General features: G+C 43.5%; 1 protein-coding gene across 4 annotated transcripts in view; it reads left to right on the top strand.

Annotated features, from left to right (window-relative positions):
• Positions 1–15,328, top strand: part of si:dkey-96f10.1 (6-phosphofructo-2-kinase/fructose-2,6-bisphosphatase) — a 265,841-nt gene that overhangs the window by 202,357 nt on the left and 48,156 nt on the right. The gene's annotated exons all lie outside the window — the stretch shown is intronic.

Raw genomic sequence — 15,328 nt, 5'->3', positions numbered from 1 at the left:
ATTGTGTCGATAATCATAACCTTGAGGACTAGATTCATTTAAAGTAATGTAATCGTCTGGTTTTAGCCAGGTTTCTGTCAAACACAGCAAGTCTAGTTTATTGTCTGTGATAATTTCATTTACAATAAGTGCTTTTGAAGAAATAAATCTAATATTCAGTAACCCAAGCTTTATCATTTGTTTATCTGATTTATCTGTGATTTTCATTTTTTGAACATCAATTAAATTTTTACCCTTAAAAGGTTTCGGAAGTTTTTTGTATTTACTAGTTCGAGGTACAGACACAGTCTCTATGTGATAATATCTAGGTGAAAGAGTTTCTATGTGCTGTGAATTATTTGAGTTCTGTGACGTGAGGCGGCTAGCAGATGGTCGGTTTAGCCAGTTTGTCTGCGTCCTGATCTGGGCCCTGGTTTGTCATGTTTCAGCTCTAAGACTATTTGCCAAATTTCTAGATAGAAGAGCAGCACCATCTCGGGAGGGATGAATACCATCTCTTTTCAACAGATCAGGTCTGCCCAAAAGCTTTTCCAATTGTCTATGAAACCTATATTATTCTGCGGACACCACTTAGACAGCCAGCCATTGAGTGATGATAACCTGCTAACTATCTCATCACTCCGACGAACAGGAAGAGGGCCAGAACAAATTACTTCTGCTGACATTGAATTTGCGAGTTCACACACCTCTTTAATGTTAATTTTAGTGATCTACGACTGGCGAAGTCGAACATCATTTGTGCCGACGTGGATAATGATTTTAGAATATTTACGTTTAGCATTAGCCAGCACTTTTAAATTTGCTTTGATGTCAGGTGCTCTGGCCCCCGGCAAACATGTGACTATGGTGGCTGGTGTCTCTATTTTCACGTTCCGTGTAATAGAATCGCCAATGACTAGGGCACTTTCAACAGGATTCTCAGTGGGTGCGTCACTGAGTGGGGAGAACCTGTTTGATGTTCTAATCGGAACGGAAGAGTGGTGTTTGTTCTTGCCATTATGCCGCCTCACAGTCACCCAGTTAGCCTGCTGCGTGGCTTCTACAACCGGAACCGAATGTGCAGTGTTTACTAGGCTAGTCGCATCCAAAGCAGTATCTAAGGCCCTTTCATTCTCACTATCCTCAATTAAAGTTCGGATGCGTGTCTCTAATTCTGAGATTCTCTCTGTCAGCCTGACAATATCCCTGCATTTATCACATGTGTAAGTCTCACTGCTGACAGAAAGAGCTAAGCTGTACATGTTGCATTTAATACACATGATAATCGTCGGACATAACTGCAACGCACACGGGACTCGCTGGCTGGATGTCTCAGTCGCTTGCCGGTGCCTTGGGCAAGGGTGATGTGCGGGACGCTGTACCTCTCGGTGGATCGATGAATGCCAGGCAGCAACGTCTCCACAGCTTCCCGATCTGGCGAGGACAGATCAGAATAACATACATCGGATAAATCCGCCATTAAATCGACAAGGTTAAGTAATCTAGTGAAAAATAAGAAAGTTATATTATGTGAATAGGAATAAAGAGAAGGATTTAGGATAAACTCCACGAAGCTCCGAGCGTAGGTCAGACAGCAGGCAGCAGCGTTGAGCAGCGTTGAACCGGAAGTGATTACCGAACCGGAAGTCCACCGGTGTAATAGCCAGCTTGCAAGTTTCAGGTACATATCTTAGTGATAATGATGAATTAACGATATTAAGAAGAGGATCTATGACCTCTGGAAGCATCTCTTTCAATAGCTTACTCGGTATAGGGTCTAACATACATGTTGTTGATTTTGATGATTTAACAAGTTTAGACAATTCTTCCTCTCCTAAAGGAGTGAATGAATGGAATTTTTCCTCAGAGACACTATAGTGCACTGTCTGAAGCGACACGGTTGCATGTTTATACTTTCCCCCTCTGATATTATCAGTCTTGCTAGTAAAGAAGTTTATAAAGTCATTTCTGCTGTGCTGTTTGGAAACATCAGAAGAACAACAGTTTCCACTTTCCTTTTCGGTTTGGAAAAAAACGTATTTCATTTGCATTTTGCAGCCAGACAACAAATAAACTATGAAAGCCCCGAACCAGCTATCATCAAATCTGCCAGCATGCTTTATATATATATATATATATATATATATATATATATATATATATATATATATATACACAGTGCTGCTTTAAGCCTTCGCGGGGCCCTGGGCTAACGACATCCATAATCGCGTGTCTTATGCGAATGAGTCCCAAGATTTAAATATGAATAAAGTTTTATCAATTTAATACATGCAGAAAAAATATATATAGACGTGATGGTTCTACAATATTTATGGCTGGGTGGTGGTTTTGTAGCCTTGGCTAATTGTATTATACACGAGACTAAATAATGATCTGATATATCATTGCTCTGCTGTAGAATTTCAACAGCATCAATATCAATTCCATGCGACAGTATTAGATCTAGGTTATGATTACGACAATGATTGGGTCCTGACACGTGTTGTCTAACTCCAATAGAGTTTAAAATGTCTGCAAATGCCAATCCAAATGCGTCTTTATTATTATCTACACGGATATTAAAATCACCAACAACAAGGACTTTATCCGCAGCCAGTACTAACTCTGATAGAAAATCAGCAAATTCTTTGATAAAGTCAGTATGGTGCCCTGGTGGCCTGTATACAGTAGCCAGCACAAATGTCAACTTACATAATGTTACATAAAGCACCATCACTTCAAAGGAATTATATTTGAAATTCTTTTGAATTGTTCTGAATATATTACTATAAATTACAGCAACACCTCCCCCGTTGCCTTTCTGTCGAGGATTGTGTCGATAATCATAACCTTGAGGACTAGATTCATTTAAAGTAATGTAATCGTCTGGTTTTAGCCAGGTTTCTGTCAAACACAGCAAGTCTAGTTTATTGTCTGTGATAATTTCATTTACAATAAGTGCTTTTGAAGAAATAAATCTAATATTCAGTAACCCAAGCTTTATCATTTGTTTATCTGATTTATCTGTGATTTTCATTTTTTGAACATCAATTAAATTTTTACCCTTAAAAGGTTTCGGAAGTTTTTTGTATTTACTAGTTCGAGGTACAGACACAGTCTCTATGTGATAATATCTAGGTGAAAGAGTTTCTATGTGCTGTGAATTATTTGAGTTCTGTGACGTGAGGCGGCTAGCAGATGGTCGGTTTAGCCAGTTTGTCTGCGTCCTGATCTGGGCCCTGGTTTGTCATGTTTCAGCTCTAAGACTATTTGCCAAATTTCTAGATAGAAGAGCAGCACCATCTCGGGAGGGATGAATACCATCTCTTTTCAACAGATCAGGTCTGCCCAAAAGCTTTTCCAATTGTCTATGAAACCTATATTATTCTGCGGACACCACTTAGACAGCCAGCCATTGAGTGATGATAACCTGCTAACTATCTCATCACTCCGACGAACAGGAAGAGGGCCAGAACAAATTACTTCTGCTGACATTGAATTTGCGAGTTCACACACCTCTTTAATGTTAATTTTAGTGATCTACGACTGGCGAAGTCGAACATCATTTGTGCCGACGTGGATAATGATTTTAGAATATTTACGTTTAGCATTAGCCAGCACTTTTAAATTTGCTTTGATGTCAGGTGCTCTGGCCCCCGGCAAACATGTGACTATGGTGGCTGGTGTCTCTATTTTCACGTTCCGTGTAATAGAATCGCCAATAACTAGGGCACTTTCAACAGGATTCTCAGTGGGTGCGTCACTGAGTGGGGAGAACCTGTTTGATGTTCTAATCGGAACGGAAGAGTGGTGTTTGTTCTTGCCATTATGCCGCCTCACAGTCACCCAGTTAGCCTGCTGCGTGGCTTCTACAACCGGAACCGAATGTGCAGTGTTTACTAGGCTAGTCGCATCCAAAGCAGTATCTAAGGCCCTTTCATTCTCACTATCCTCAATTAAAGTTCGGATGCGTGTCTCTAATTCTGAGATTCTCTCTGTCAGCCTGACAATATCCCTGCATTTATCACATGTGTAAGTCTCACTGCTGACAGAAAGAGCTAAGCTGTACATGTTGCATTTAATACACATGATAATCGTCGGACATAACTGCAACGCACACGGGACTCGCTGGCTGGATGTCTCAGTCGCTTGCCGGTGCCTTGGGCAAGGGTGATGTGCGGGACGCTGTACCTCTCGGTGGATCGATGAATGCCAGGCAGCAACGTCTCCACAGCTTCCCGATCTGGCGAGGACAGATCAGAATAACATACATCGGATAAATCCGCCATTAAATCGACATGGTTAAGTAATCTAGTGAAAAATAAGAAAGTTATATTATGTGAATAGGAATAAAGAGAAGGATTTAGGATAAACTCCACGAAGCTCCGAGCGTAGGTCAGACAGCAGGCAGCAGCGTTGAGCAGCGTTGAACCGGAAGTGATTACCGAACCGGAAGTCCACCGGTGTAATAGCCAGCTTGCAAGTTTCAGGTACATATCTTAGTGATAATGATGAATTAACGATATTAAGAAGAGGATCTATGACCTCTGGAAGCATCTCTTTCAATAGCTTACTCGGTATAGGGTCTAACATACATGTTGTTGATTTTGATGATTTAACAAGTTTAGACAATTCTTCCTCTCCTAAAGGAGTGAATGAATGGAATTTTTCCTCAGAGACACTATAGTGCACTGTCTGAAGCGACACGGTTGCATGTTTATACTTTCCCCCTCTGATATTATCAGTCTTGCTAGTAAAGAAGTTTATAAAGTCATTTCTGCTGTGCTGTTTGGAAACATCAGAAGAACAACAGTTTCCACTTTCCTTTTCGGTTTGGAAAAAAACGTATTTCATTTGCATTTTGCAGCCAGACAACAAATAAACTATGAAAGCCCCGAACCAGCTATCATCAAATCTGCCAGCATGCTTTATATATATATATATATATATATATATATATATATATATATATATATATATATATATATATACACAGTGCTGCTTTAAGCCTTCGCGGGGCCCTGGGCTAACGACATCCATAATCGCGTGTCTTATGCGAATGAGTCCCAAGATTTAAATATGAATAAAGTTTTATCAATTTAATACATGCAGAAAAAATATATATAGACGTGATGGTTCTACAATATTTATGGCTGGGTGGTGGTTTTGTAGCCTTGGCTAATTGTATTATACACGAGACTAAATAATGATCTGATATATCATCGCTCTGCTGTAGAATTTCAACAGCATCAATATCAATTCCATGCGACAGTATTAGATCTAGGTTATGATTACGACAATGATTGGGTCCTGACACGTGTTGTCTAACTCCAATAGAGTTTAAAATGTCTGCAAATGCCAATCCAAATGCGCCTTTATTATTATCTACACGGATATTAAAATCACCAACAACAAGGACTTTATCCGCAGCCAGTACTAACTCTGATAGAAAATCAGCAAATTCTTTGATAAAGTCAGTATGGTGCCCTGGTGGCCTGTATACAGTAGCCAGCACAAATGTCAACTTACATAATGTTACATAAAGCACCATCACTTCAAAGGAATTATATTTGAAATTCTTTTGAATTGTTCTGAATATATTACTATAAATTACAGCAACACCTCCCCCGTTGCCTTTCTGTCGAGGATTGTGTCGATAATCATAACCTTGAGGACTAGATTCATTTAAAGTAATGTAATCGTCTGGTTTTAGCCAGGTTTCTGTCAAACACAGCAAGTCTAGTTTATTGTCTGTGATAATTTCATTTACAATAAGTGCTTTTGAAGAAATAAATCTAATATTCAGTAACCCAAGCTTTATCATTTGTTTATCTGATTTATCTGTGATTTTCATTTTTTGAACATCAATTAAATTTTTACCCTTAAAAGGTTTCGGAAGTTTTTTGTATTTACTAGTTCGAGGTACAGACACAGTCTCTATGTGATAATATCTAGGTGAAAGAGTTTCTATGTGCTGTGAATTATTTGAGTTCTGTGACGTGAGGCGGCTAGCAGATGGTCGGTTTAGCCAGTTTGTCTGCGTCCTGATCTGGGCCCTGGTTTGTCATGTTTCAGCTCTAAGACTATTTGCCAAATTTCTAGATAGAAGAGCAGCACCATCTCGGGAGGGATGAATACCATCTCTTTTCAACAGATCAGGTCTGCCCAAAAGCTTTTCCAATTGTCTATGAAACCTATATTATTCTGCGGACACCACTTAGACAGCCAGCCATTGAGTGATGATAACCTGCTAACTATCTCATCACTCCGACGAACAGGAAGAGGGCCAGAACAAATTACTTCTGCTGACATTGAATTTGCGAGTTCACACACCTCTTTAATGTTAATTTCAGTGATCTACGACTGGCGAAGTCGAACATCATTTGTGCCGACGTGGATAATGATTTTAGAATATTTACGTTTAGCATTAGCCAGCACTTTTAAATTTGCTTTGATGTCAGGTGCTCTGGCCCCCGGCAAACATGTGACTATGGTGGCTGGTGTCTCTATTTTCACGTTCCGTGTAATAGAATCGCCAATAACTAGGGCACTTTCAACAGGATTCTCAGTGGGTGCGTCACTGAGTGGGGAGAACCTGTTTGATGTTCTAATCGGAACGGAAGAGTGGTGTTTGTTCTTGCCATTATGCCGCCTCACAGTCACCCAGTTAGCCTGCTGCGTGGCTTCTACAACCGGAACCGAATGTGCAGTGTTTACTAGGCTAGTCGCATCCAAAGCAGTATCTAAGGCCCTTTCATTCTCACTATCCTCAATTAAAGTTCGGATGCGTGTCTCTAATTCTGAGATTCTCTCTGTCAGCCTGACAATATCCCTGCATTTATCACATGTGTAAGTCTCACTGCTGACAGAAAGAGCTAAGCTGTACATGTTGCATTTAATACACATGATAATCGTCGGACATAACTGCAACGCACACGGGACTCGCTGGCTGGATGTCTCAGTCGCTTGCCGGTGCCTTGGGCAAGGGTGATGTGCGGGACGCTGTACCTCTCGGTGGATCGATGAATGCCAGGCAGCAACGTCTCCACAGCTTCCCGATCTGGCGAGGACAGATCAGAATAACATACATCGGATAAATCCGCCATTAAATCGACAAGGTTAAGTAATCTAGTGAAAAATAAGAAAGTTATATTATGTGAATAGGAATAAAGAGAAGGATTTAGGATAAACTCCACGAAGCTCCGAGCGTAGGTCAGACAGCAGGCAGCAGCGTTGAGCAGCGTTGAACCGGAAGTGATTACCGAACCGGAAGTCCACCGGTGTAATAGCCAGCTTGCAAGTTTTTGGTACATATCTTAGTGATAATGATGAATTAACGATATTAAGAAGAGGATCTATGACCTCTGGAAGCATCTCTTTCAATAGCTTACTCGGTATAGGGTCTAACATACATGTTGTTGATTTTGATGATTTAACAAGTTTAGACAATTCTTCCTCTCCTAAAGGAGTGAATGAATGGAATTTTTCCTCAGAGACACTATAGTGCACTGTCTGAAGCGACACGGTTGCATGTTTATACTTTCCCCCTCTGATATTATCAGTCTTGCTAGTAAAGAAGTTTATAAAGTCATTTCTGCTGTGCTGTTTGGAAACATCAGAAGAACAACAGTTTCCACTTTCCTTTTCGGTTTGGAAAAAAACGTATTTCATTTGCATTTTGCAGCCAGACAACAAATAAACTATGAAAGCCCCGAACCAGCTATCATCAAATCTGCCAGCATGCTTTATATATATATATATTTATATATATATATATATATATATATATATATATATATATATATATATATATATACACAGTGCTGCTTTAAGCCTTCGCGGGGCCCTGGGCTAACGACATCCATAATCGCGTGTCTTATGCGAATGAGTCCCAAGATTTAAATATGAATAAAGTTTTATCAATTTAATACATGCAGAAAAAATATAGTAAAAACATTTCTAAGGTTGACAACAACAGTACAGTAGGCTAATATGCGCTCCTCCATCATTGACTTTGCATGTGTAAATGTAAAAAATAAAATTAAAATAAAAAAATAAATAAAAAAAACTTTTTTACAAGTCTTTTTAACAAGTCCAAGTTTAAATTCGACCGATTCGACTCTGGCTTTGGAATTTCAGATTGGTCATAGCATCATTTCAGATGTGATGTGTCCGAAGATTAATCTAGTTGATTCATTATTGTTACAACAGAGACACGGAGGCAGACATAAAAGCAATGTAAGCAGGTTTATTGTCAAACAGCAGAGTTATGGGATATGACTGGGTGAATAAACAATTCAGGTAGGCACACGAGGAGAACAGGAGACGACGGAGATGGAGGAGACAACTGGAACAGGTAAGTATGGCGTTTGGAGTCCTTAAGGTAAGCATACATGGCTTGTAGTGCAAACGAGACCGGACAGTGAGTGTGTGTGAGTGTGGTGGTTTTGTAGTGGTGGTGATTGAAGTGCTGATGAGTCACAGGTGGCGGTGATCAGTAGGCCGGTGATTGAGTGCGTGGGTAAGGGAGTGAGGTGGAACCTGACGTGTCTGTGACAGTACCCCCCCTCCCACGGCCCGCTCCTGAGGGCCGAGGACCCCGACGTCGTGGTGGTCGTCCTCTAGGGCGTGGGGCAGGTCTGTCCGGGTGGTTGGCATGGAAGGTCTGTAACAGATTAGGATCAAGGATATCATTCTTGGGGACACATGAGCGTTCCTCGGGGCCATAGCCTTCCCAGTCGACCAGGTATTCCAGTTGACCACCACGGCGCCGGGAATCCAGAATCTCGTGAACCACGTACGCAGTGCCATCATCCAGAATGAGTGGAAGGGGGGGCTCGCCGGCTGCCACGTCAGGTTCTGTGGAAGGAACAACAGAAGGGTGGTGAGGCTTGAGCAGTGATACGTGGAATGTAGGATGAATTCTACTATACTGTGCTGGTAGTTGGAGACGGTAGGTGACGGGGTTGATCTGCCGGACGATGGTGAACGGGCCAATGAAGCGGGGACTCAACTTCTTGCAGGGCAGACGCATCCTGATGTCCCTGGTGGACAGCCAGACCTTCTGCCCCGGTTGGTAGACTGGAGCGTCAGAGCGCCGAAGGTCGGCTGTCATTTTGCGTCTGCGCAGGGCTCTCTGCAGTTGGTGGTGAGCCGAGTCCCAAACCCTCTCGCTCTCCCGGAACCAGTAGTCGACTGCTGGAACGTTGGAGGGTTCCCCATCCCAGGGGAACAGTGGGGGTTGGTAACCGAGAAACGGTGTTAGTCCAGTTGTGGCTTGACGGAGGGAGATTTGTGCGTACTCGGCCCAACACAGATACTGGTTCCAGGAGTTCTGGTGGCCGTGACAGAAGGTACGCAGGAAGCGGCCTATCTCCTGGATCTTCCGTTCCGTCTGCCCGTTCGACTGAGGATGGTATCCGGATGACAGGCTGAAGGTCACTCCCAGGAGGGAGAAGATTGCCTTCCAGACGTGGGAGATAAACTGGGGTCCTCTATCGGAGATGATGTCTTCGGGTATTCCATAGTGACGAATGACATGGTTGAACATCAGTTCTGCAGTAATCATGGTGGTAGGTAGACCCTCCAGGGGTATCAGATGGCAGGATTTTGAGAAGCGATCTACCACCACCAGTATGCAAGTGTGACCCTCAGATTCGGGGAGATCCGTGACAAAGTCCACTCCCAGGTGTGACCAGGGTCTCTCAGGAACGGGCAGAGGATTGAGCTTGCTGGTGGGAAGATGGCGTGGGCTCTTGGAGATGGCGCACTCCCTGCAGCCCTGCACGTACCTTCTGACATCGTTGGCCAGGTTGGGCTACCAGAAGCGTTGTTTGAGCAACGAGATGGTCTCATTGACCCCCGGGTGGCCAGTGCCAAGTGAAGAATGTGCGTTGTGCAGAAGTGGAGTGCGTCGTGCCCGTGTGACGTATTGCAAGCCTTGGGGGCAACCCGGCGGAGTGCGTGAGGAGGCATTGGAGGGGGGCATGGTTTCCTCAGGCCACTGGATGGGGCCTATGAAGACTGACTCTGGAAGAATGGTGTCTGGTGTTTCAGGCTTTTCGTCTGGGGCATGGAGACGAGACAGGGCATCAGCTTTTGTATTCTTTGAACCAGGATGGTATGTGATGGAGAAATTGAACAGAGAGAAAAACATGGCCCACCGAGCTTGGCGAGAGTTGAGTCTTTTGGCAGCCTTTAGATACTCAAGGTTCTTGTGATCAGTGAGAACTTGGAATGGGTGATTAGATCCTTCCAACCAATGCCTGTACTGTAGTTCTTGATGAAGCGACGATAGAAATGGGAAAATCCGAGGAAGCGTTGGAGTTCTTTGATAGTTGTTGGAGTGGGCAAGGTCTGGATGGCGGACACCTTCCCCTCGTCCATCCGGATGCCACTGTGGTCAATCACGTACCCCAGGAACTGGACAGAGTGCTGGTGGAAAGAGCACTTTTCAGCTTTGAGGAAGAGATGGAATTGCCGTAAGCATTGGAGGACCTCCGCAACGTGGTGGCGATGTTCGGCTAAGCTCTGGGAGTAGAGGAGAATGTCGTCTATGTACACCAGCACGAACTTGTAGAGAAACTCCCGGAGCACCTTGTGTATGAAGTCCTGGAATACGGAGGGGGCGTTGACCAGACCATACAGTATCACGAGGTATTCGTAGTGGCCGGTGGGCGTGACGAAGGTGGTCTTCCACTCGTCCCCCTCGCGTATCCGGATGAGTTTATACGCGCTGCAGAGGTCCAACTTGGTGAACACAATGGCACCACGGAGATGTTCCAGGGCCGCTGGGACGAGGGGAAGTGGGTACCGGAACTTGACTGTGATTTTGTTAAGGGCACGGTAATCAATGCAGGGCCGCAAGCCTCCTTCTTAACCACAAAAAAGAAGCTTGAAGCAGCAGGGGAAGTAGATGGGCGGATGTAACCCTGACTAAGGGCCTCTTTGATGTATTCCTCCATGGCCTTCTCCTCCAGTAGAGACAGGGACGTCCCCTGGGCACTGGCTCACCTGGTAACAGATCAATGGCGCAGTCCCATGGCTGGTGTGGAGGTAGCTTGGAGGTGTGTTGCGGGCAGAAGATGTCACTGAAGGGTGCGTAGTCCGGAGGTACATCCACAGAGCGTTTCTCTACGGGGCTTTCGATGGACGTGGCATTAATGGAGAGAGTTTTGGAGAGAGGAGATTTCGGAACAGGTAGCTCAGGAAAGCAGTCGAGGAAGCAGTGGTCGCCCCACTTCAGGACTTCGCCTGTGCGGGATTGTGGGGGGGTGGGATTGTGAAGCTCAAGCCAGGGGCGCCCTAGAACCACATTAGCGGTGGACTCCTCCAGAACCAGCAGATGAATGTTTTCGGTATGAAGAACTCCCACACGAAGTTGAAGTGGTCCTACACAGTGACGGATGGTCTTGCGGCTCAGGGGTTTGCATGGATCTAGTGGATTTTATAGTGAGTCGGAGACGGGGAGACCTTGAGTTTGAGTTGTCGACAGAGGGTGCCAGAGATGAAGTTTCCTGCTGACCCTGAGTCGAGGAGCGCCACCACTGGAACAGAAGTATTAACAGCAGTAAGGTTTACAGCAGTTGTGAGTGGTTTCATTCTTGGAATGGAGGGAATTATGGCACTCACCACGGGCCGAGGAGGACGGGTTGGGCATGCGGAGATGACATGCACCGGAGATCCACAATATAGGCATAAGTTCAGGGTCAGCCTTCTCTGTCTATCCGTTGTTGTGAGACACGAATGGTCAACTTGCATAGGTTCGCTGGCTGGTTCTAGAGAGCTGACTGGTTCGGACCGACGGAGGAGGATGTTGGAGAGAGACTGGCCCTGGTGCTCGAGGAGACACGACTGCATACGAGAACCCACGCGGATGGCGAGTTGGATGAAGCGTTCGAGTCCTATGGAGTCCTCGTATGCAGCGAGATGCAGCCGCACATTAGGCTCCAGACCTTGATGTAAGGGATTTCACCACAGAGCCTTTCTGAGTCCACAGCGAATCAGCCCATTGGAGGGCCTTACCTTGCAGTTGTGAGATGATGGATGCGATTTTAGCCGTGTCGGTGGGGTAGAGGTGCGGCTGCATCTCCAGGAGCAGTTCGCATTGGAGAAGAAATCCGTTGCATTCCTCCGCCGATCCTGAGTAGGGCGCCGGTTTGGCCATGGGACTGGCGGTGAATGCTGGCGAAGAAGCGGTGATGGTGGGTGCGGATGCAGCCGCATTGGTGGAAGACGGTGGAGATGTGTGTGGAGTGAGTGCTCGGCGTAAGACGTCTACAAGCTCTTGGAACGGGTCGTTGGTACTCATGCTGTTGACTGTTGGTATGGTCCGGTCTTCTGTTACAACAGAGACACAGAGGCAGACGTAAAACCAATGTAAGCAGGTTTATTGTCAAACAGCAGAGTTATGGGATATGACTGGATGAATAAACAGTTCTTGGAAGATGAAGAGAGCGTAATACTGTCCTGGTAATGTGTTGCAGATGCGGATGGAGTTCGGCGTTGGAGGATGATGGCGGAGACACTCACACACACAGGCAGGTAGGCACACGAGGAGAACAGAAGACGAAGGAGATGGAGGAGACGACTGGAACAGGTAATATGGCGTTTGGAGTCCTTAAGGTAAGCATACATGGATAGTAGTGCAAACGAGACTGGACAGTGAGTGTGTGTGAGTGTGGTGGTTTTGTAGTGGTGGTGATTGTAGTGCTGATGAGTCACAGGTGGTGGTGATCAGTAGGCTGGTGATTGAGTGCGTGGGTAAGGGAGTGAGGTGGAACCTGACGTGTCTGTGACAATTATTCTGTCACAGACTTTTATAATGCACGTTTTATTCCTATAAATTTACTACTAGTTTCTTCTCTAAGTTTCCATCACGTTTTATGTGCATTTTATCCCACTCAAGTGAGTGTACAAGTTACATTTATTCACATCTTGTGCAGTATCTTAAAATGTGCTGTAACGGTTGTACAGTTATTAATCAATTTATGGGTGGAATATGAACACAATAACTCATATAGTTTTATGAATAATTATGCACATACCGACCCAAGGGGGAATTAACCATATATGGTGAATTATTTACAACGAATTATAATCAATCACATATATGATTAGTTCTGGTTTAATAATTATGTAGAAAACTATCGGTCCGTCCAGCAAACCGGAAAATTATCCACAGATTATCACGACAGAAATGTTTTTTAAATTTCTATCATAGCATCCAAATATAGAGCAAGGATATTAGAATCAGAACGTTAAAGTGACTCGGTTGTTGTTAAATGAGCAAGTGAACAAAAAGCATGGATATAATGAGTTTAATATACAAAACGGGTAATACACAGGTTATATGGCTAAATGGACACAAGTAAATACAAATACATACAAAGAAGAAGGAAAGGCAGAAACGAAAGAGATGATCAAAGCATGGCAAATTGCAACAGTTCACCTTTAAGAGCCAGCAAGGAAACTCAGTATTTAAAATCGTAAAAACGTTATACTTGCATAGGTTCGTTGGGGTGCTTAGAGTTTCGGAGCGCTCGGTTAGATAATTGTTTCTTCTTCCGGAGGTTGTTTTGGCGAAGTTTCAAACGAAGGTTTAACTGTTGTAATATGACCGGAAAATAAAGAAGAGAGCCTGTCTTTACGGCAGGAACTCGTGCAGAAAACTTGTGCCACCAAAAGACGCGTGTCATGGTGTTTTAAAGACAACAGACCAGAACGCCTTCTTGATAACGTCCTCCAATGCTAGCGTTGTAATTTGGCGGGTTTCCACATTCCTTTGTCCTGTCTCCCGAATTAATTTATGGTATGTTGAATCAGTGCATTTTCTTCATAGTATTATGACATTGAATGATGCATTTGACAGAAATGTAATGTACATGAGTGTTGTGAACACCAGTCAAGATGGCTTTCTAGGGACCAGTTTACGACAGGGCCCCTCTCTAACTGCCTGTGTGTAGGAAGATGTGCCACACCGTGATTGGATCTTTGGTGAATGAACATTAATAAATGTTCAGCAACATCAGATAAGATGTTGGGACAACTACCTGATACCTCTTCCAGAACAGGAAGGGGGACCTTCTGCACCCACCAAAACCAAGGAGAAGACTTCTCATTGGATGACACATTGACTCTAGCCATTAAACTCATTCCTAAGGTTTAGGCAAGGACTGCCATAAAAATTCTTTCAGGACCTCCTGGATGGAGCAGCAGAGACTGAAATAAAGAGAGGCCACAGAGATCTATCTAAATCCATTCATAACTATGTTTGGAGGCCTTAATTTGATCTAAACTGCATCACATACACTCCATCTTCATGCAAAAGCACAGTTTATGGATCTACTGGATCGCAACTCCGCGCCCTCCCACTGCACGCAGCCTGCATCATCAGTGGAAGACGTCTCCGCTACCGGATTGATCACGCGACTGTGTGGAACGTAAATATAAACTTACCAAACCTCTTTTCTAGAGACCTTGGCATTAGTTTATACATGCAGCATATGTTTTTCTAACCTGTTTAGATAACAGTTATTTGAGGTCAGTTTGTTACAAATAATAGGAATATTATTTGTTGAATGATAAATAAGCAATTATTTATCACCATTTTACCAGAGCCATTAGGTGGTTCCCATAAGCATTCCTATACGATTCTCGTCCATCCTACATTCAGTTCAACAGCGTTGCATTTATCCATTCTGTGTTCACTTCATTTAATTGTTTCTTTGATTTAATTCAGTATTCTCCTTTGATTATTATTTTACTATCTTTTAGAAGTGCATATTCAATATTTCATTATTAATCGTTGTGGTATTTACTCTTGCATGTCTATTGTTAATAAATTTCATTGATTTTATTATAACTGTGTCTTCCTTGTGTTGATGACCAAAGACTCTACTAGTTGACTGGACTCTCACAAATCCTTCAGATAAATCAGTTGACCGACTCCCTCCATTTTACATTAATTCTGAATTTCTGAACAGCTCTTTTGGAGTGTTCTTAAATTGTTAAGATAGTATTCTTAACTGGTGCCCCGTATTACAAAAGGAGGGAGGGGTCATCTGATACACTCATAACCACGCCTTAAGTGACACATGATCAAAAATCACTACATCACAGGTGAATGGAGTAAAAATCACTACATGAGTGAATAGCTCGGATTCACAGCTTTACGGAGAGATCAAACTCGACAGGTGTCTCTCGTCATATAAAGAAGATACACTTTACACTCTATTACTATTGTTTAACATGTAAACTAACCTACTACAGTCAATTCGAGTAACACTAGTAACACATACATGCAGCGAGCACTACAATGGCAGATACATTCATATTTTCAGGTATAATA

Source organism: Chanodichthys erythropterus, chromosome 20 (genome assembly GCF_024489055.1).
Source record: "Chanodichthys erythropterus isolate Z2021 chromosome 20, ASM2448905v1, whole genome shotgun sequence".
NCBI classification, from domain to species: domain Eukaryota; kingdom Metazoa; phylum Chordata; class Actinopteri; order Cypriniformes; family Xenocyprididae; genus Chanodichthys; species Chanodichthys erythropterus.
The sequence above is the reverse complement of the archived record's forward strand: the minus strand, read 5'-3'. Positions and strand labels throughout refer to the sequence as shown.